General features: G+C 37.7%; 1 long non-coding RNA gene across 1 annotated transcript in view; it reads right to left on the reverse strand.

Moving 5' to 3' along the window:
- The window catches only part of LOC108677144, a 50,896-nt gene that overhangs the window by 14,500 nt on the left and 14,729 nt on the right, over positions 1 to 21,667 (reverse strand). The window contains exon 2 of the long non-coding RNA XR_001931234.2: positions 12,779 to 12,827. This is a non-coding gene — a long non-coding RNA (uncharacterized LOC108677144). The remainder of the gene's footprint in view (positions 1 to 12,778; positions 12,828 to 21,667) is intronic.

A 21,667-nucleotide genomic window follows, 5' to 3' on the forward strand; every position in this document is an offset into this window, starting at 1 on the left:
AGTCTGAAAAGCATGTAAAATCTAAAAAAAAATATAAATCAAATCGTAAATTTTGTGTAAAGCGCCAATTCAGGCTATCAAATAACGAGCAAATAATGTTATTATTTTCAATTATGAAACATATAATTATAAGGTCGGAAACGTTTCTAATTAAAATGTTGGTCATGCGAATTTTTTAGTTTATGAAGATAATGAGCCATCATGAGCGAGAAAAGCTCACAATGATCGAGCGCAAGAAGCCTGAGGCTGATAAGGACGGCAGTTAACGGCTCGCGTACTCTGAAGAAATGCACGGAAGAAGTTAGTCCCCCGGCAGAGCCTCTTAATAAAACCTTCGCCGCAAACAAAAATGTCACGCGAGTCAACACGCACGGCGATACGCCCGATAACCTGCCCTGCTGAACCGCCTTGTTTGTTGGTATTAATCGACTTAGTGTTTGCCGATCGTTGGCGGGGAGAAATTCGTCGTTAACTGGACATGATGAAAGTGATTCACTCAAGATTGAAAAAAACTATGTTGCTAAAAAAAAACTATGTTGATTCAGACATAGTTTCTCTAATTTCTTAGGTTTCCATTACAACTCAAAAAAACACTAAAAAAATTCCTGTGATGAGCAAATCGGATTCTAAGCCAGTGCAATTGCGTTTCCGTAAGTTCGAAGTAAAACCAAATTTGTTAATGAGAAGTATCGTGGCCGGTTAAAGTATAAAAATACGAAAATAACCCAAGTTTGCTGCCTCAATCACTTATATGAAATTTAATTTTGTCAGTTGATATAGAGCGGGTTGCTGCCACGGGTGCGCAACATTTGCTGCGTGGGTCGGCATTGCAGCAGCTGCACTGCGGACTTAAGCTAACTCGGGGAGTTCGCATTGTGCCGCATTTTTGGAGCGCCCCAAACATTCTTTCCTTGAGCTTGGCGACAGGAGCAAAGCCTCTGACCAATTCTGCTCCAATTACCCTAAGACTGCGGCTGCAAACACTGCCACAGCGTCAGTGCATCAGCCCGTATACATGAGAGCAGCGCGAGGCCGCTTAATTCGACCCCATAGCACGAGATGTCGAATTCTTAAGTGGAACCTAGAGCGTCGGTAAATACTTTCGTGAGGAATTTAAATGGGTGTGTTTTCACATTAAATCCTGATCAATGGCTGAAATCATTCATTGAAGGGAATTCCTTCATTGAATGGAAATCATTCATTGAAGGAAAATCATTGACACCTTTCGTACACTTTAAATTAATAGGTTCGGATAACCAGAAACGAAATAGAATACTGCCCATCATTAACTGATAGATTTCGATCGACAGAAAAAATATAGGCAAATTTTTAGGTACGGAACAAAACGAGTTTCTTATTTACTTGCGCATGGATATTTTACCGTCGTTAGCAGTGCCGATACAAGCCTTAGCGTTCCTGATAAGTAAGAGGAAGTTCTCAGAGTAGCCGGCGGCTCGCTTATCGTATTTCATCAGAAGATCGCAAGCCACGAGATCAGCGGCGCCGGCAGGTGTTATGCGTTACCATGACAACCTGACACATCATAACAAACATAGTGGCGCTCAGGACCGCGGGTGACGTTTGCATTGAAGAACCAAATTTAACGGGATTTTTTAATAGTTTAGGTATTGGATTTTAAATATTGAACAATATTCAACTGAACGTGTTAACCTGGCGGGAACGGAAAACAGCATCGTGGCAAACAAAAAATTCTAGAACGGCAAACTATGCATGATGCACGCGAAGCTTAATTTCCAAATTTCCAAAAGTGTGTTCATTGGTTTTTAAATGGTTGCGCAATGTACACCTTCATATTATCTTGGAAGTATAATAAATAAAAATAATTGATTAGACACAACAACGTGTTCCGTGAGTCTGCTGACGATTTCTTACTTCGTTTAGACTTTAGAGGAACCTGTTGGGGGTTACAGACAAATGCTCAAGATTCCTCTCTTGATTGTTGCTAACGGAATTGGGATCGAATAACTTACAAGCTCCTTACTTAAAACGCCACTCGTCCAAATTTATGTTAACAAACTTTGCTTACGTGCACCATTTCCCAATCAATTTATTTTACTGCGATGAATTACAAATTCGTTCATTAGGACAATATAGAACTGTGATAGTAGGGTTTTGCACTAGACATTATCATTATTATTATTATATTTCTTCAACGCCGGCACTTCTATTCTATTACCTGATACTTATAAAACGTTTATATATTCAATACAGTAGGGGAAACAATTCCTCTATATTAAAACATTACGTCCGTGAAAAATTGTCAAAAAATTAGAATTTCAAATGATTTATATGTCATGTTATTTCAGAATTGATATGACATTTCAGAATTAATTTCAATATGCTATGCTGTAATGACGAAAAACGTACACTGAATTTCGAGTGGGAAATCGTTGACACCGATCGCGTTGAGTCACGAAACTTGGAGTGACGCCAGCCGTGCAACGCAGACCTCAAACTTCAAGCTCTTCAGCAGCAATTTAAACTTAAGTTCAAATCAATTGAATAGAAGACAAAAATTGTTTGTAGATTCGATACCGCACATTTAAGAGGTGAGAAATTATGTACAATGAAATAAAAATTCAGATTTATTCGAGTCATTGCAAATTTAAAAGATTGATCCGAACTCATTTAAATATCATTTTAATCGCACCAAGTCTAACAATTGATACAATTAAATGAAATCATTTTCAACTTAATGTGCTCAACTTGACTGAAGATGCGTAGGGTATTGTGGAATTTTATAAAAAAATTGCCTCAATTGAATTCTTGATTTTTGATATCAAAAAGAACGTGGTATCCAATAAGAATCTCTGCCAAAAGTATCACCTCGTACGGGAATGAGAATACGCCTCGTAATTTGCCAGGATATTCACGAATACAAGTTGTAGAAAATTGTACACTCAAATATACAAAGTTTAAACAAATAGAGGTGCAAACTAGAACTTCAACAATCAGTGATGTCGGCTGCGACGCACGAGCGCGCCGCGTGTCGCGTTTAGCGAGTTTGCGCGTCTACAATAACTTTAATAAAATCAATAAATTCACTCCGTTAAAAAATTAGAAGCTTTTACTGGTGCTTTATATACGTGGGATATGCTCTTTATATAAACTTTTATTCTTAGTAATTGAATCTATTTGGAAGATAAAATACCTTAACGTAAAAAAATAAATACAATTTATTGAACCCTCGATAAGAATAGCTATTTTAGGTCATATTGCAAGTTTGGTTTTATAATCAATGCCAATGTAAAACATCAACGGTAGATTGTTGCCTAAGCAGCGCGGAAGACACTTGGCTTTCAGCTGCACTCGATACCTCAGCAAGAATCTCCCGGGCATAAAAAGAACACTCACGAGTAATCGGTCGCGACCACTGCAAGATCGCGTTTATTTGTTAATTTTCTTCAATTTCGTCTACAGAATTTGGCACGAGAAGGAAGTCCGAGCGCAGATAGCGCTGCTTGAGACCCAGTCTAGAAACAGACGGCGTTGCCACATAACTGCCACGGCGCCTTGTTAGCACTTGCCACAGAGCCACTCGCAGCTCTCAAAGCTTGCCACGCCACACAATCATTTACGCCCACATTTACTGCCACAATATTACTGCCATTAGTCATTGCAATAAAACTAAGCTTTTTATATTGTGACGCCACTTGTCCTTTCACAAAAGCTAAGCCTTTATATTATAAGTATACAATCACTAAAGAGACATTAAAACTAAGCTTTTTATGTTTTAACGCCTTTAGCTGATGTGCTAAACTTAACGGTTTTATTTTGGCTCGCTATGATTCGATGCACTAAAATGAAATCTTTTACATTATTATGCCATTAACAGAAACACTAGACCTGAGCCTTTCATTGATCAACGCGTGTTATAAATTTATTGCCAATAAAAAATTTTCCAACTAGAGAAATTTCTGAGAATTTTTCCCTGAAATCTAATTCCATTTTTGCATGTTGTGTAATGTTGTGTAAAAAACTTAACCTGTTTATCATTAAAGGGAAAAATTGAATGAAATAAACAATTCTGCAAATAATAATAAGCGAGTCTTCCAATAAAGAGCCTACATTCAAATCTGGAAAGTATGATACTATATTTTATTTCGTGATTTGAAATAATACACTCAAAAATTCTAAAGACTATGTAAAATTATAATTCGTAATTATTGTTTATATTTCAATTTAGAATTATAAAATTATAATTTTTTATAGTAATATTAATGAATAATATTAGAAGACAAGCCAAACAATCCGGGGTGGAATCTTACCCATTCCCCACATCTTCACCTACCTCATCAATTTCAATAAATTGCATTGTCCATGATTTACTTTATAATTCAATATTACTTTTCATAATTCAGATAATTATTTTTCATAATTATATTCAATTTTGTACGGATTTGGAATTAAATATTACATAATAATTTTCGTCTGCGATTTCTTTTCTCTTTGAAATGCGTTGTTGAGAGTAGCGTCCGAGTGAACAATTTCAGCGTCACAAGTCTCGACAGTTTATGACCGCTTGGGCACTCATCATTGCGCCTGCATGCCGCTCAGAGTTATTTCTGAAACTTGTCTTGATTTTTTATTTTAAATGATTTTTTGTCATTTTCTTTTTCCCGCATTACATACATTCATCGCTGTAGATTACACTCGGTTGTAGTCGTACATTTGGCCATTCTATTTCTCTATTTACAGTTGCTGGTGACTATATTGTATATATACAAGCTTTGCGTTTCATGGGAGTACCCAGGGCTCTGTTCGCGTTAGGTATGCACGGTGTAGCACGACCTAGATTAAATTTAAACTCACCCAACTACAAACTAAAAATGCAGTGTGATTATAATTAGACAGCGAATAATTTGACTTTGTGGTACAGACTGAGTTCAAATCCGCTGTTTGAACAGACGAAATCATAAACGATTATGTGCAGAAACAATTCATGATTGAGTGTGGCATTGCGATGGAAAAAAGTCATCAGCAAGTAAAATTGTTGCATACATAGCATTTAGTTACAATAATTCTTTCTAATAATGAAAAAAAATAAATAATATTTCAGTTTCAACAATTATTTAGGAGAAAATGTTGACAGTCTGATTAAAAAATAAGGCTTAATGTTCACAGAACGCTATAAGAGCATGTAAGTCTTAAACTGAGCGACAACAAGTAGTGTTAGGATAAACTTAAGCGCTAATTAGCGACAGCTTGCAGAATTGCACTCTCTTCTTGAACGAAAAGGACGGAAGTCAGGCAGCGAGCCCGATAAATTGCCGCGATAAATTGCAAGGCTGGGGGAAGGACGGACGGAAATCGACGAAACGCTGCCAAGTGCGGGCACGTTGAACAAGCCCTGTATGTGTTAGAGGGAGGAGAAAATTTAGTTTTTTTTTTAATTTGCACACTTTATCATATTGTTATTGTTATCGATACATCCGTACAGAACGTATTTCTGCTGGGATGTACATCTGAACCTAAAAACGCATTTCGAGAAGTGATTAACCTCACTATCCATCTCATCTCAAGTAATACATATTTATCGTTATGATATGATAAAAGTGATGAAGACACGCTAAATTTTTCTAAGATAACATGCAGATGAGCAGATGACAGTACGACTCGAAGCTGCATTCATACCAACAAGTAAAAATTACCGATTTTAACTACAGAAGTAGAATATAGCCGCAGTATAAAATATATTAAACATAAGTCTAAACGCAGCATAAAATCATTTTAACTGCAGCTTAGTAATAGTCACACTTTCTTCAGTAATATGCCAATGATATAGCAGTAGCATGGCAGCAATAGCATTAGTTCGGCAGCATTATGATAACATATCATAGAATTGTAACTGAACCATAGCAGCCAAAGCAATGGCATAACAGGGCGAAGTAATGGTATATGTTCTGGTCGAGATGGACAGAAACAGTATAGCAGCGAAACAGGAGTGATGTACAGCTGCTTTGGCGAGACTCGACAACCTGCAATGCGGAAGGTGAGGAGCATTTACTCGCAGCTTTTACTTTGATTGCTTGAAACGATCGGGCGCGGCTACTCTATGCGCATACGTCCTGCCTCGTGGTCCACGAACAGCACTCGCACCAGACCACAGTACCAAGTACCAGGGACCAATGACCAATCATTGGCTAACCTGCATAAGCGCCCCTGGCCACGGTAACATCAGGAACTAATGACCAATCATTGGCCAAAAAACCAACACGCACCACTGGCCACTAACCACCAGGTACCAATGGCTAGTTATCGGCCAACTTGAACACGTGCCCCTGATGAACAAACTCGTGTTGGGCTGTGATTCAGAATTGGCGACTGCTTGACCTGGTAACAACGTTTCATTCGCGGCCAACTCTACGTTGGTACAAATAAACTTAATGCATTATGTAGCCATTTAGAAAAGAAGAAACGTACAACTAATTACTGTATGTGACTAGAAGCCGGAATGATGAAGTTTCCATCACATGTCCGCAAACTTATCTCTAAAAATAACCGCAGACGAAGTCATTCATTAGTCAACAATGAAGATTTACAACAAATTGTAAATTTGAAGCGCATAACGAAAATTTCTTATACATACTGATTATTAAATTGCATTCAAGTCTTTCCCGCACTAGGGACGTTTCCTGAGCTGCAATTAAGAAGGCACGAGTTAAAGCCGCCTGACTGCGACAGTCGTGAATGACGGCTCGTGAACAACGCAAAGGCCGTGACGTCGCAGAATCAGTTCACTGACGTTCGATTTCACCAACGGGTTTTCGGACTTATTAAAATATTTGTTATACGTTAACATGAATGTCTTTGGGTCAAGCGTCCTGTCATGACATAGCAAAGCGTCGAAAATCGCTTCAGAAAATTCCAGTAATCGCAGTGTCAAACTAGAAATCAAGTCCCGCTACCTACAATCTTTGTCTCAATGCTCCAACTTTGGGTTCGATCAAACACCGGGACAATTTATTACATTCCATAAGAAACGACGGGAAATTATAATTAAAAGTTAAATCGTTACGTTGACTTTATAGGCTCTGAGTTGAGAGCGCATATGTAGTATGCAAGAGCACTAACAGCCAAGCGAACGTAAATTGATTTAAGGTATTGAAATAGAAGACTTAATTCAACTCAATATATATAAAACACGGCGGTGTCAAGCACCGTGTAACCGGTCATTCTACAGACTGGCGAAGTCAGGTCACCAAGTCAGTCACACGAAATTGTCATGAACTTAACTTAACTTAATTGTCAAGAGACGCAATGAAGTCGATGTTATTCAATGCGGCATGACTTGAAAGCAATCGTGAACGGCGTAATCACTAATTAATTAATCGTGATTTTTGAACACATGACGATACAGCGTTAAAAAAAAAGCAAAAACTAATGTATGAAGAAGCGATTAGATTTTTCGCAATGATGACGTTGGTCTTATTTTGTAATTCGGACAGGAAAACTGTTGGCATTTGAAGCATAGGAATGCTATAAAGCTAGGGTTCAGGTTGCTTTCAAGTCCCGCATCAGAAACTTCGAGTATTTAGATGATTGCAAGTGAAAATGACGATTAAAGTGAAGCTCTGTGAGAATCCTTATGAAATAAAGAATTAATTTATATGAGAACTCATATTATTTCTAGAAATTGTTGTGTTGTTGTAAATTTGTGTGAAATAATAGGGAGGCTTGGGAGCGTGTTTTGGATTTGACAAATGTGTTTGCTGTGCCTTTGAGCGATTATATTTCAAGTGTTGGACAATTTGTTGATGTCAAGCAAGACTCGCAGCATCGACAATCCATCACAGTCGACGACATCGAGGCACACCGCGGCAAATCTTGTGTTTCAGCAGCGAGGGATCCTTCCTTCCTTCCTTCCAGACCGTGAGGGGAGTTGGGAGCAGCAGAGGAGCCCACGATTGACCTCCACTCACCACGAGCTCTGAAGCAGCACTACTGCACCACTTGACCTCCCCAGGCCGAGGGCAGCGAGCGCTGCGGCAAACGCGGCGGTGTCAGCCCGACATGCTGCGTGCTGTGCAGCGCATGGCGCATTGTGCGTATGCTGCGAGACACATGGCGCATAGTGCGTATGCTGTGAGGCGCATAGTTTATTCTGCCCAAGCTGCGCATTCTGTGCAGCGCATGGCGCATTGTGCGTATGCTGGGAGGCATGTGGTGAATTGTGCGCCGCACATGGCGCATAGTGCGCATGCTGTGAGGCGCATTGTTCATTCTGCCCAAGCTGCGCATTCTGTGAAGCGCATGCTGCATAGAGTGACATGCGCTGTACAGCATGAACAGCAAGCTGCGCGTTAAATTTTGTTTCTGCGAAAATTTTACACTATTCATAGTATGCTACATACTAATTAGTAGCGCAAACCTAAGTATTTCTTCCATTAAGAGCACCATTCTGCCACGTCGACCGCAAAAATAACATACGTATTGCTATTAATAAACTTCGTATGACGACAATCAAAAATTGAACTCGTTTGAACGATTGCTGTGATTCGGATTTACTTTAATCCTTCACGCAATGTTATTAGTTGCGTGACCAGTTGTCTGAAATGTGATCGATGTATCAGAGTTCACTTGACTGAGTGGAAAGTAATTCCGCCTCACAAGCCTCAACGGATTCCCTTGCTGGTGCGAGTTACAATTTCCGGCAGAAGACATCGGGTCGGATTATTCGTCACCTCAGTCGTCACGGTGAAGAGGTCTGTCCGTGACGGAGCCGTATTGTTGTCACGGTGTCGGATGTACTTCGACTAACTCCAGCGTTGGAATATCCTTGTTTTTTTATGCATCGAACGAATATCGGGCCTCACGCTCAACAATTCAGGTAAGTATAAGTGTTAGAAAAAAATCGGGATCACTTTCTATAACTACATGTATGTGATACCCATAAATAACCACATAAAATGCGTCTGAAGAATAAAATGTTCTCAATTAGCTGTTGTCTATGGAGCTATTGTTGAAAACGTCACTCAGCTGGGCGTTTGTCGTGTAGCACCACTGGCGCATGTACTAAATAAAGTTGCATTCCAACTATCGAACGTCTCTACTATTTGATTGCAGTTCCCATCGTCTACTTCGCCTATTCTTCTCGTTGAGAAAACGTATTACGCGGCGCAAAGATTTACTCTTCATTGAGTTGTTTTGCGTAGTGATTTCGCCTCTAGGCACTTTACGACACAAGAACTTTGCCAGGATTAACGTCTGCACGTAGGAGTGTGTTACACGTACTGAACACGGGGTTTCCACGAACTTCATGAATTCTTTTTTTCGCAGCGATAACTAACCAGCTTTGGTGAAAAATTGAACTGGAATCCACTGAAACGTTCGTAATGGTTAACCTTATTTAAATTCCATCCATTTGCTGTCCAGTTAAACATTTAATCTCAAGAGCACTACAACGAGATGAGAGAGATAATATGAGGTGATATCCTTATCAGTAGGAACTATGCCTCATATTTTTCTTCATTAGCGAGTTGTGTGTATACAGGATCTGGACAATCGATATTCTTCTAGACTCAATCTGTGACTAGCTTGAAATGAGAGTAAAGAGTGAAATACTGTCAGTATTTGCACTACACTAGGCATAAAGTAAATTAGTGAGGCAGCCTTAGCGTATTAAATTATCTTTTGATCGTTGATCTGCGATATATGAGCTTTGATAATCCTTTTAATGCGAGCTTGCTCCTCAAACAAGGCTGATCAATGGAATTTTTTTTGGAAATTGGTGCTTTTCTGATATATAAATTTCAACTTGAGAATAAATATAGTAAATTTTAATACTAATTTAAAGTATTTATACTCATACTGAAAATTGCCACCCATGAAGTAGACAAGTATTGCTTGTATGTCGAAAGAAAGGCGGCACTTGTGCACGATATTGTAAAATGTCTACGGGAAAAACGACCAATATTTAAGTACGTACACTACCCAGCAGAACTTTAGAAGTGCCAAAATTGACTCCAAGATTGCTTAATGCCTAGTGGCGCGATTAGTTAAATCATTAAATGATAGAAGTTCGCAGCAACAAATTAAGTACGTTTTAATAAAGAAAAATGTCATGAAATCAGTGAATAATAAGAGGAAGCCCGAACGTGAAAGTAGAACTTCTAAATTGGAATTTGATTTCGTCTGTTTAAATTAATTTTTAGCAATAAGCATACAAAGGCCGTAATATCTACACTTAAAAAATTTTGATAAATGTAAATAATCTATAATTTTACGTACACAAAACAATCATTTAGTTTAATGATTTTAAAGCGCAGGATCTAAATAATAGCTGGTTGAGAAATATCGCGCTTATGATTCTTTTGAAATAGGTGAATATAACGTGTTCTTCCGTATTCTATCAAAGAAAACCGTTATCATGAAGATTTTAAATGGGTCAAGGTCAAACAAGGAGTAAAAAAAGTCGTTTAATGTGAGACCACTCAAGTCAGCCGATCAAAGTCGATTACAACAATTGTTTTGCACTAAAAATAATAAAAACCATAACTTAAAAACGAACGAAATGAAAGAAATTTTTCTACAAAGTAACTAGGCCAAATATTCTTATAATAGCAGCAATATCAAGAGAAGATTTAGAATCAATTCACGTATAGTTTTGAGATCAAATATGTCTGCAACTGATAAAAATTAAGTCTAAAACTCTTCCGAAACGAAATTGTCCAAACATAATTTTCGTAACAATTAAATACCAAACACGACAGGAGTGATGTCTCAACATTTGCGGGAAAACGAATAAAAAACAATCGACGTCACTTCCAATAACAGAAGTCAATCGTTTAATCATGAACAAGGCCTTAATAACATCCATAATAATATTAAAAAGTTATTAACTGCACATAAATTCATTATAAATATTAAGTAGGATTGCGCTGACCAACGAATTGTCACGCGGTTATCGCTGCCATCACGAAATATAAGGATAGCTTCTCGCTCATGTCGCGTAAAAGTTGCCAGGACTCGGCTCATGGTTTGCAAAATTGCTAAAAAAAGACGTATAATCATATCATCATTCGTAAAATTTTATTTATGCGTTAAAATCAGATCATCAACGAAAAATTCGATGGTTAAAATTTGGCGGCATTTGATGTATAAATACGATTTGATTTTCCGCGGGAATAGCTGTTTCGAAAAAATCAGGTTTTAACGAATTTGCAAACGAAATCAAGTCTGAAGGAAGAACATGTAACGCCAAAACTCTTACCTTTTAGAGCAGTCCCGATGAGGAGTGTGCGAATCAATTCGGTGAATATCAACGACTCCAAGCAATTTCCTTTTTAAAAACATTGCAAAAATATAAAAGTGCCGATAAATAAGTCATACTTACATCAGGATGCTTCGTTTTTTCTCCATTGATGTCGCTCTTGGTTCACGTAGCATCAATATTGAACTTTACATAACCACATTTCCATGTAATAGTGGAAATGAGCGAAACGACATCCGATTTAGGTTGGAGTGTTTCCATAAATAAAGTGCATGTCGAATTTCGAACATCGTCGTCCCTTCCAAATGGTCGAATTTATGTATAGTAATAGAGCCTTGTAGTTTAGTAGTATTCATGATGCATACTTTCTTCTTCAGAAAATCGTCACGGCATTCTTCATGGTAAACGTGGTGTTGATGGTGAAGAATAATGATGCAATGATACTTTTTGAAGACGATTATTTGCTGTTATTGAGAAACTTTGCCAGTGTTCTGAAGTCTCCCGGAGCGATGATGATGTTTAAGGCAAGAAAACAATATTTGACGGCTCTTACATGTGTTGAAATTGATGTTCCAGGAACGAAGATGATGACGATGATTTAAATTCTGACAATTGCGAATAAGTCGCTAAATTTCACAGTGAACAATTTCGTGAGGTTCCTTTCTTCTGACGACGAGGCAGCAGTACTTTCCTGCTGCGATGAGTGACGAAGTTAATGGTGACGAGGCACTGAGATACCACCAGCTGTGTTCACGTCTCAATAACAGCGGGAACCCCAGCGTGGTTCTCGTGCCTCGTCACCAAAACTTTTCCAGGATAATGAATTTGATTCTTGATTTCTTCATGGCCATTGTCGTCATCGTGGGGATCCTTCATCGCAATTGTCGTCATCGTTGAGAAAGTGGATGAACCTCGCGTCCAAGAAACAGTTATTAACGTATTTTTCTACAAGCTTTCATTTTTACGGCGGCTTGGAATTGTTGATCTTCATGAAAAATGATTTAAAGTATGGTCTAAATGAAATAAAACATCACAAAAGGACGTAATTATTGATAATTTTAATACTGATTTCAAAACTATCACCACTTTCTAAATAAAATAGTCTGTGCTAAAATGGCCAACATCCACAGAAAACGACGTTTTCTAGCAGGACACTGAGGTCGAAAAATTACCGTCCAGAGGCCATTGAGGACATGCAACCCTAGGCAAAGAGGATTGCGAGTGAACTAAACAAGTAATATTGCATGTCAGGGCACGATGTACATTATCAATGGCATCAATATTTTAGATTCAACAGAATTCCACTTCAGAGAATACATGCAATTTTCTTTATTGGAAATCAATTTCAATTTTAGTTAGAGGAATATTTGAAGGTGACACGCTACATAACGCTAGTACACTGAACATTGCACTGTACATTATCTGAGTATCATTATCATGGTGGGAAAGTTAAATTAAAAAATGTGACAAAATTTAGTGTGAAAGTTGTATCAACATCATGCTCACATAGAACCCTTTTTATCATCGAAAACTATGACTACTCACGTGTCAATAGGTGCGGTTTGGCATATTTCCGGCCATGGTGACTGGACCTCTGTGGAAGAAAATAAAATTAATTTACTATGCAAATAAAGTGGTAAATTTTTTATCCTGCTCAAGTTGTTACAATTACATTCAAGACAGTCAAAACTATTTAAAGTTAAAGACACAGCAGCGAGAAAAAATTTGGATTTTTATGATACAAAAAGTAATTTTCTAGATTATTCTAAGGTGAGATTGACTCTGGTAAATTCATACACCTGGTGTATATGATCTTCGCAATTTACTGACACATAATGAGTGACGCGATTTCAGTAATTACCGAAAGCGACTTTTCAAAGTTTATCATACGAAACTTAAAGATTAATATTACGGTATCGTGTATCAAAGCTTCACACGCTTCCAACCGGCATGAATCTCCTCTTGTGTTTTATGGACTCATAAATTATCGAGCGCCTGATAAGAGCGTGCACCGCAGGTGGAAGCTCTTACCAATGACGAGAGGCTAATACTCGATAGCGATCTAGATCAGCACGAGCTACAATTCAAATAAAAATGTTAGTCTTGGGGCGGAAGCTGCAATCAAAATTTCTGTGAAACATGGAAATTTTCAACTAAAAATTTCGACCCGTGTACAGCGAAGGGAAAATTTAAGTTGACGAAGATAGACGAGCACGTGGAAAGCGTGAACGAAGTGAATTGAACGCTTTGAACATGAACGTCACGGTAACTATGATAAATAAAACGATCGAATTTAATTATATCGTCAATACCAAAGCAAAATTATGGATTTGAAAGCTCAGCAAACACTGAATGACAAAACTAAAAACTTCTCTCTGCGTTTGAAAGGACAGACCGCTGCGTCGGCTGAGGTATTGACCACAGGCAGGTGAATGTTGACACGACAGCAAAGTCGGGACTTTATAGAGGAAGAACAGAGAGCGGCACTCGACGTTTATCTTATCGTACAACACAAAACAATGAGCTCAGCAGCGAGACTACAAAGGCACCTCAGACGTGAACACATCCCTCCTCTCAACGCCCACTGATCACCATGAGTGAGCTCATCATTAATAACACATTTGATGCCCTATAAAGTAAAAGCTATTAATCTTTTTTAAGCATCTAAAAAATTCTCATAATTAACGGAAAAGTTTAAAACATAATTTTCATTATTCTAAATGAGGCACTGGTTCCGTAGTGATAATAGTCGCGCTGTTCTTAATAATTAGTCATTTAATAATTATTAGAATTAAACTGATTTTCATGAACTTTTTATTCGAACGTCCAATAATTCGGTACGGTTTAGCAGTGATTGAAATGATTCACCGATCATTTTGCCTTGTACATATAGCAATTGGCTTAAAAATTTTATTATATGCGCATTGGACTGTATCAAATTTTGCTGGCAATTATACGAATGAGCAAAATTACAAAAAATCATTATAATTATGCTGATATTATTGAAGTAAGAACAAGCAATAAGAGAGCAGCATTCAATTTTCATTTTCAAGCAATAAGAGCGCAGCATTCAATTTTTCGATTAATGTGGTTCATTAATCGAAAGTCATAATTTATGACCTGCGAAAATTACGTGCAACGTTACGACGATGTTTAACGAAAGACCTCCGGCTAATAAATACGGAGCAGATAAAACATAAATGCCGCTGGCCATGAGGAAGCTGTGGCACGCTCCAAAAAGTGATTGCCATCGTTCCTAATCTTATTTCGTCCTAATCCCAATAACCCTGATATCCTATTTGAAACTAATAACAGAAAACATTTATATTGCTGCTGCATGAGGTCACCCAGGTACGTTCAGTCGTACTTAGACTACTTTTACACGGACCTCAACAAAGGCTTGTAATTAAAGGCAATACGGGTTCCTCTTCAGTCTTGTTTCCACAAATTCACAATTCCATGAAATCCACACTCTTCCATCAGAATTTCAAACTATCCCATAAGTAAAATATTGAATAACATAAGACAAAGTATTAACAAACACAAAGTATTATGATTAATAATATTAATAAACACTTCTCACAAATAAATTAATCTAACTATAAAAGTCATAACAAAATAAATAACATATCGAAATAATCACAAAATGAAAAATATAATAACAAACAAATAACCAAGCTAAAACGCACCTTGACTCTGAAGGTTCAAAGGCGAGACTGACTAGAACGGATAGAACCTAAAGATCTAACTTCCGCTCTTCTAAACTTAAAACTTAAAATTCAAAACATGAAACTATAAAATATTAAATCCTATATTTCCCTAACAAGTAATGCGCTCATGTTCTCTCTTTACGAAACACGTCGGACGTGCGGAACATCAAACTTTATTTCTTTATGAGGCGGAAGTCAATCGCATCCGAAGGCGGAAATGAAATGGAGCCAAATTTGACCAAATTTAGGTCGAAGTTTCGCGATTTATATTCCCACAATAAAGTAAGACTGTTCGATTTAATTTACGTTTCTGGTTAATTATCACGCGTCCCATTTGCATAGAGCGGAAGTGAAACTTTCATGAAAAATACAATTTGAAATTGCCAACAGTTTAAGATTTCCGCCGCTAGATCAAAGGCTTGACTAATTAATGGCGAAACTGTCCAGATTTCGCAGTTATTATTCTGCCGTTTAATTAGATCATGTAAAAATTACGCTGAACTCAACACGTGTTATTTGCCTCGACAATAAATGTTAAAATTTAAAATCTTGTTGACGTAAGCTTGAATTAAGCTTGCTGGAAAGTTGTTCTGGCTCTCTAATAAGTTGATTGATATCATACTTGGATGATTTTGGAGCATCGGAAGTACATGGAGCGTTTGATTACGAATATATCGTACCTAAACGATCATCAATGCATAAGAAAGCTCATTAAATGTAGACTAGCATTGGGATAACGCATTCCAAATAACTTGGCGATGCCATATTAAATTAGGTGCGGATATGCATTGAGTCACAGAGCGCCACGTTATCTGGCCCGCTATCGCCAGTGCTACAATGGCCCTCACGCCACTCAACACTACAAAGATCTTCATCAGCAGTACCTTGTGGCAACACTCGTCAACGCCCGGCGCACACGCAGCGTAACAAAAGAACCACTTGACGGCAGGTTGCAAGAGTGCCAGATGGGACTTTTTTTCCGGCCAAATTTGACGGCTAGTGCCTTTTTGATTAGCTATGGCCAGTACAAATTTACGTGTGCCTTGAATTTGCTGTATTTTCTCATGTATTATAACTCCGGGAAATTTAATTGTTAGGCTTAATATATAAATTGAATAATAAATTTAGCGTTTTGGCCTTTTTGTGAGCGGAATTGGCCGTTTTTCTTGCGGCAACCATGACACGAACCTATTATGAATGCAATATAAAAAAAATGTTGTAGCAAGCAATATTGTGCCAGTTAGTATACATCAGTGGAGCGAAATAAGTAATTTAATAACATGAGTATATTAATCACGTCTCACATACTTCATCAAATGAGAGAAAATATGCAATATCATTTTTACGGCCACAAACTACCTAAAATGTTTTCATTGTCCTTTAAGCCCATACACTCCAATAAGAAGCAATATAATAACAATATATTAAACTAGCCTAGAAAATATTTCATGTAACATTACAATAGCTTTGCGTTTTTAATTCAACATAATTTATTTGTGGTCAATATTACAGTCATCCATTTGGCGACTCATGCGTCATCGACGGTTGTCGGTTGAACTCGCACAATGTCATTTCCGGTATTCCTTGCATGCACTCAATCAGATTATCCTTGCCAGTCCAGCGACGCACGTAAAATTTATTGTCACCAAATTTCACATTACTATGCAGACGTTGTCATCAGGTAATTGAAAGCAATCAGATGTCAAGTTTGAAAATCTGCTATCCAACTATAATCAAAATAAGGTGAAATTTTTACATCGGATATGGGCTAACTAAAGCGACCATACATTAACTATTCATTAAGCGATCAGGTAGTCAAAGATTTCGTTGCCTTTTAGTTCTAATGTATCTATAATGTAAGCTTAAAATTATCATCGTAAACATTCAAAATGAGACTGCTGCCTTAGAGCATGATGATAATCATAATATAATAGTGTATGCTGAAATGATTAACTAATGGTATAGAAGAAAACTGTTTAATTTGAGGTATGCACAAGTACTTCACTTACGACTTTGTCCGGCTTTTTATGTTTTCTTTTACTTGATGCTAAAGACGTATTTTATGCTCTGACTCTCTCGTCATTAGATCTTAAAGGTACTTGATTGAATTAAGAAGTTCATAACCGATCATTCGGCTGAGAATTCAGCGAACTCTGAAACAACGATGTTTAAAATTATACTTTAAAAACTCTACCTAAATACTTTTAAATAGTTTAAACACTAGAGATAATAATTTAAGTTCCTGCATTCCTTCACATGGCCAAGTAAAATGGTAATTTGTTCGAGCATGATTCTGAAAAGGCATTCTATTCAGGGTACACAGAAATATTATATATAGAGATGAATATTAGATAATTTTTCACTTGCAGAATTTCGTAATTTACGGGGATTGCGATTTGCCACGATCTCGAAGACCTGATTGTCGTGAATTTGAAAACGGCACAGAGCGTAATTAATATGGAAGGAGCAAAAATTGTCCACTTAGAATTATATACACTAAAACCGCTGCAGCTTTAGACACGGTTACGCAATAACGCCTGTTACCATTTGAAAGAAAACCTTAATAAAAACCGACCACCGCTTTCGGTTCATTCAAATCACAGTAACACGTCGGCACTTGGATAAGATGGAGAACTAAGCGCGTCTAAAGTCTGTCGACCACTGCTTCGTCGCCAGGCAAGGGTTGAGGTTGTGCAATGCAGTTGTACAAGAGAGTGTTTCCTTCCTACTCAGGAAATACCTGATGTAGCAACTCCACCGCTTAGTTGTTGGGAAATGGGGCATAAAAAAACGCTATTCTACGAAAGGTTAGAACCGACGCAGATCTTTTCCCAAAAGGGACAGCATGGCAACTGAGTTAGTCGTCATGGTCATCTGAAGACATGCATGAGTATTTATAACGATCCTACGAGCAATGACCTGCATAGCACCAAAACTGATAAAATTGACGACGAAGAAATTTTCATACTAATGAAGAGCAGTGAATTAAACAGTGCCGAACAAATACAATTTAATGATCACGTAACAATCAATAATCAAGTCTGATAATCTAGAAACTATTTTCATACATGATAAACTGTTAAAATAAATTGCAGCAACTGATCTCCACATGCATGAATATTTTAAATGTCAATGGAAGTATTTTTTACTATTCATCCAATGTGCTCAAACGCAGAAACATTTCATCGGCAATCTGCTCACTCCGAATTTTAAAGAGCGAATGAATTCAAAAAGGAATGTAAACTGCAACATTTTAAATGCTGCAGAATCGCAATATAAAGAGTAGTACATAGACTACTTTCAAGACAATTTACCGTTCTACCCTACAGATCGATGCCCCTCCGTTCATTGACCTACAGAAATAAAATTACTAACCAGCAGGTACTCTGGAACAGCTGTGATGCGTAGCAGCCTTGACTACCTCTGCTGTCCTGCAGCTACAACAACAGTTGTGTTGCTAGGAACGCTTTCGCAGCAGCGAGAACAGCTGCACAACGCTGCAGCAACAGATGTCCATCGACATGTTCGTTCATTGCCTGCCAGCAGGTTATTGACTTGCAACTGAAGTTTTCCATAAATAAATAAAATAGCTTCTGTTATTGACATACAAAATATGTCAAATATTGGAATTTTTTGTAATCCATAACGTTGCATCAATAGAAATCAAACTATTACTTACGTACGTTATTACTTACGTACGTAGCAAACTGGAACTAACGGCTTAACATGGTTGTCAGAATTATAAACCCGTTTGAGGTGAGCCGACAGGATCAAGGTAATTTACAAAGGTTCGGGTAAATAAGTAATTTACCCGGTAAATTATTCAAGTAATTATATATAAATAAATACTTCTTATCCCCAGGATAAAAATTCTCTAACAAAGTTATACATCTGAATTTAAATTCCATGTAATAACATGTCTAAGACTGAGAGAGATTCTCTATTTTATAATAAACCCATGTCGGTCGTCACGGTTGCAGGTCCCTGGAACTTGGCGAGCTTGCCGTCTTCCCGGTAGCGGAGGTCGCTTCCCCGAAGCTTGGCGCCGCGACGATGATCAAAACCCGGGGAGGTGATCGCGGCGACCGAAGTTCTTGGTAATGCGGTACCACAACAAGCATTTGAAAAGATAATTCCTGGCAATCTGATACGATTCTCAATTAAAAATATCGACCTTAAATACATTAACCTTAAGACTGCACTTAGTGGTATAAAGTACAAAGATAGCACGTATGACAACTCGCAATCAAACAACAAATGCTAGTGCTGCGATCACTGAACAGCATTACGGACGTTTTAATAAGTCGTATGACGAACGTTTGTGTCAGCTGATTTACGGAGATATGTTGCTTTTTTACAATGCTATGAATAATACGACATAAGTTGGTAATTAATGAACACTAGCTGCAGTTCAATCGTATGTTAATAAACCTAAGTAATATAACGAAAAAATATGGTTACTTCGGTCTGTTACGAGATCAATATCTACGTGACTTTAAGTTTCAAATAATTACACCGTAACCAAAATATATAAAGAATTCCTTATAGAAGATTGACTAATTTTTTAGTCTCAGGAACATTTCATATTGATTTACGACCCGCAACACCCGAACAATAGCTAAAAAGGCATACAAAAATATTGTTGATAATGACAGCCAATCCCCGTCAAACAGCAAAGGCGTGGCGCAAGCGATTCAGGAGCGTGGGGAGGGAGGCTGACGCAAGGGGTATTGTTCAGGGGAAGATTCAGGAAATTTTTCCTTCTAGACACCAGCGTTTTAATTTTCCTCATACGCTTAAAGGCGATAATCATTCGGTCTAATATGCATAAGGAATAAATCTAGACCAGCTAGATAAAGTTTAGAATCCAGAGCTCTTTCGTATTAAAATATAACTAAACGAGGTCGTGAAAAATATGCTGACGAAATTTTGTTGTTTGTAAACAAATGAATAAATAAAAGGGAATTTACGATATGACTTCCCTGACACGCAAGCGTGACGCGTATTGATGTCAATGGATGGATCTTGAAATTTTCATTCTAAATCAAATTAAAATTGAATACGGATGATAAATTAGGATAAAGGACTTTTATCCTATGATTAGGATATACAAGTCCTTGAGCTGCATCACGCAGAGGCATGAAGATAACTACCGCGTTTAAAGGCGGATAGTTTTGGTAAATTGTTTTATTCAATAACGTAAACCCCATCACCAATTCCTCCTTCGTTCCCTGTCGCCTTAGCCCTTTTTTGCCTTAGCGACCTTCTTATTTTTGAATATATTTTCTTAAATAATAATTTTCCTTCTTATTTTCTTAAATAAATGTTGCAAGGGCTAGTGTTAAAGAAATAGATCTTGTAAACAATCAACGCTACATGAGTGGCCGTTTTAGAGCTTCAAAAAGAAACCCACGGGCGTATGTTGTCGAGATATATTCTACTTCCTCACATGGTGGATTTGCATAAATATTTCTTTGAGGAGTTCATACATTCTTCCATACAGCACAACCAACAACCAGGCATAGATACAACCTGCAGTGCGATGCTATATCTTAATTTAGTACCATATTCGTCGTGCCAAGCGTAATAGCAGATTAAGATTTACTTACTTTGATCTTATCGATTGTTGGATAAGCTTTCGATATCAAGATCGAGGTAGAACTCTGGGTTCACAGCCTTTTAAATAATCATAATATTGAGCCATCAGATAAATTTCTCATGAATACATCGATGTTAATTCAACTATTATGATGAATTATTTTCATGCACAGAAAACGCCAACTTCTAAGCGATTCATTTTGCTGCAGTTAACAACCTGTACCCTTGATTTAGCGAACATTAATAGGGATCACTGCCAAGCCTCTTACTCACTAAAACTGCCCCGTCACTTCGCTTTGCCCAAGTCCTGCTTGCATCATGCAGTCGCTGCTGCTGCTCAACGCTTAGCGAGCGAACACGCGCCCGTTGCCGTGACACTAAAATCGTTTGGCTATGTTGTTTAGACGCGTAAATCAAAAGAGTGCTTAATCAATAGATGTGAGGTCTGAGACCAACTCTGCCATATTCTCACAAATTAATATAGCTAAATTGAGCGGCTTTACTACTGGTCCGGTTGGTGTTAACAGTTTACTCAACAGTTGAAACGATGTAAAATAGGTCGTTTACGCTAGTCTTTTTAATACCATATTCAAAAACGGGTACTGCCTGCCCGATTAACAGCACACATTAGCGATTGAAATATTCCATTGCTCGGGAACAGACCTAAAAGTAGTAATAAATTAAAATACAAGGCCTCAAAGCCTCGTGTTAGTTTTGGTGACCACACTGCGCTTCCAAACCCTTAGGTTCGGATGCACGACAGCTACAAAAAATAGCTTCATCGCTTCTGTATCTATACACTCACTCGCAAGAGCGTCTGATCAGTCCAAGTCGTGGATTGGCTTTATTAACTTGAGCTTCAATATGCTTAGAAAATTTCAACTCATTGTCGACATTAATTTACTAACTGTCGACATTATTATAAAAACTAAAAAGCCTAGTGAATAGAAAACCATAATTTTCTAGGAACAGTTTAAAGATATCTGTAAAGATGAAGTATGGGAAAAACTTTAATAGGTCAGTGAAGTAAGGAGGGCTGGCATAGCTGCCATTTCATTTCAGAGAGCGGCGTTGTGCGTAATTTGCCACACGCCCAAACGACATCGCAACAGCGGCCGAGGGCATC

Source organism: Hyalella azteca, unplaced genomic scaffold (assembly GCF_000764305.2).
Source record: "Hyalella azteca isolate HAZT.00-mixed unplaced genomic scaffold, Hazt_2.0.2 contig3118, whole genome shotgun sequence".
Lineage (NCBI taxonomy): Eukaryota > Metazoa > Arthropoda > Malacostraca > Amphipoda > Hyalellidae > Hyalella > Hyalella azteca.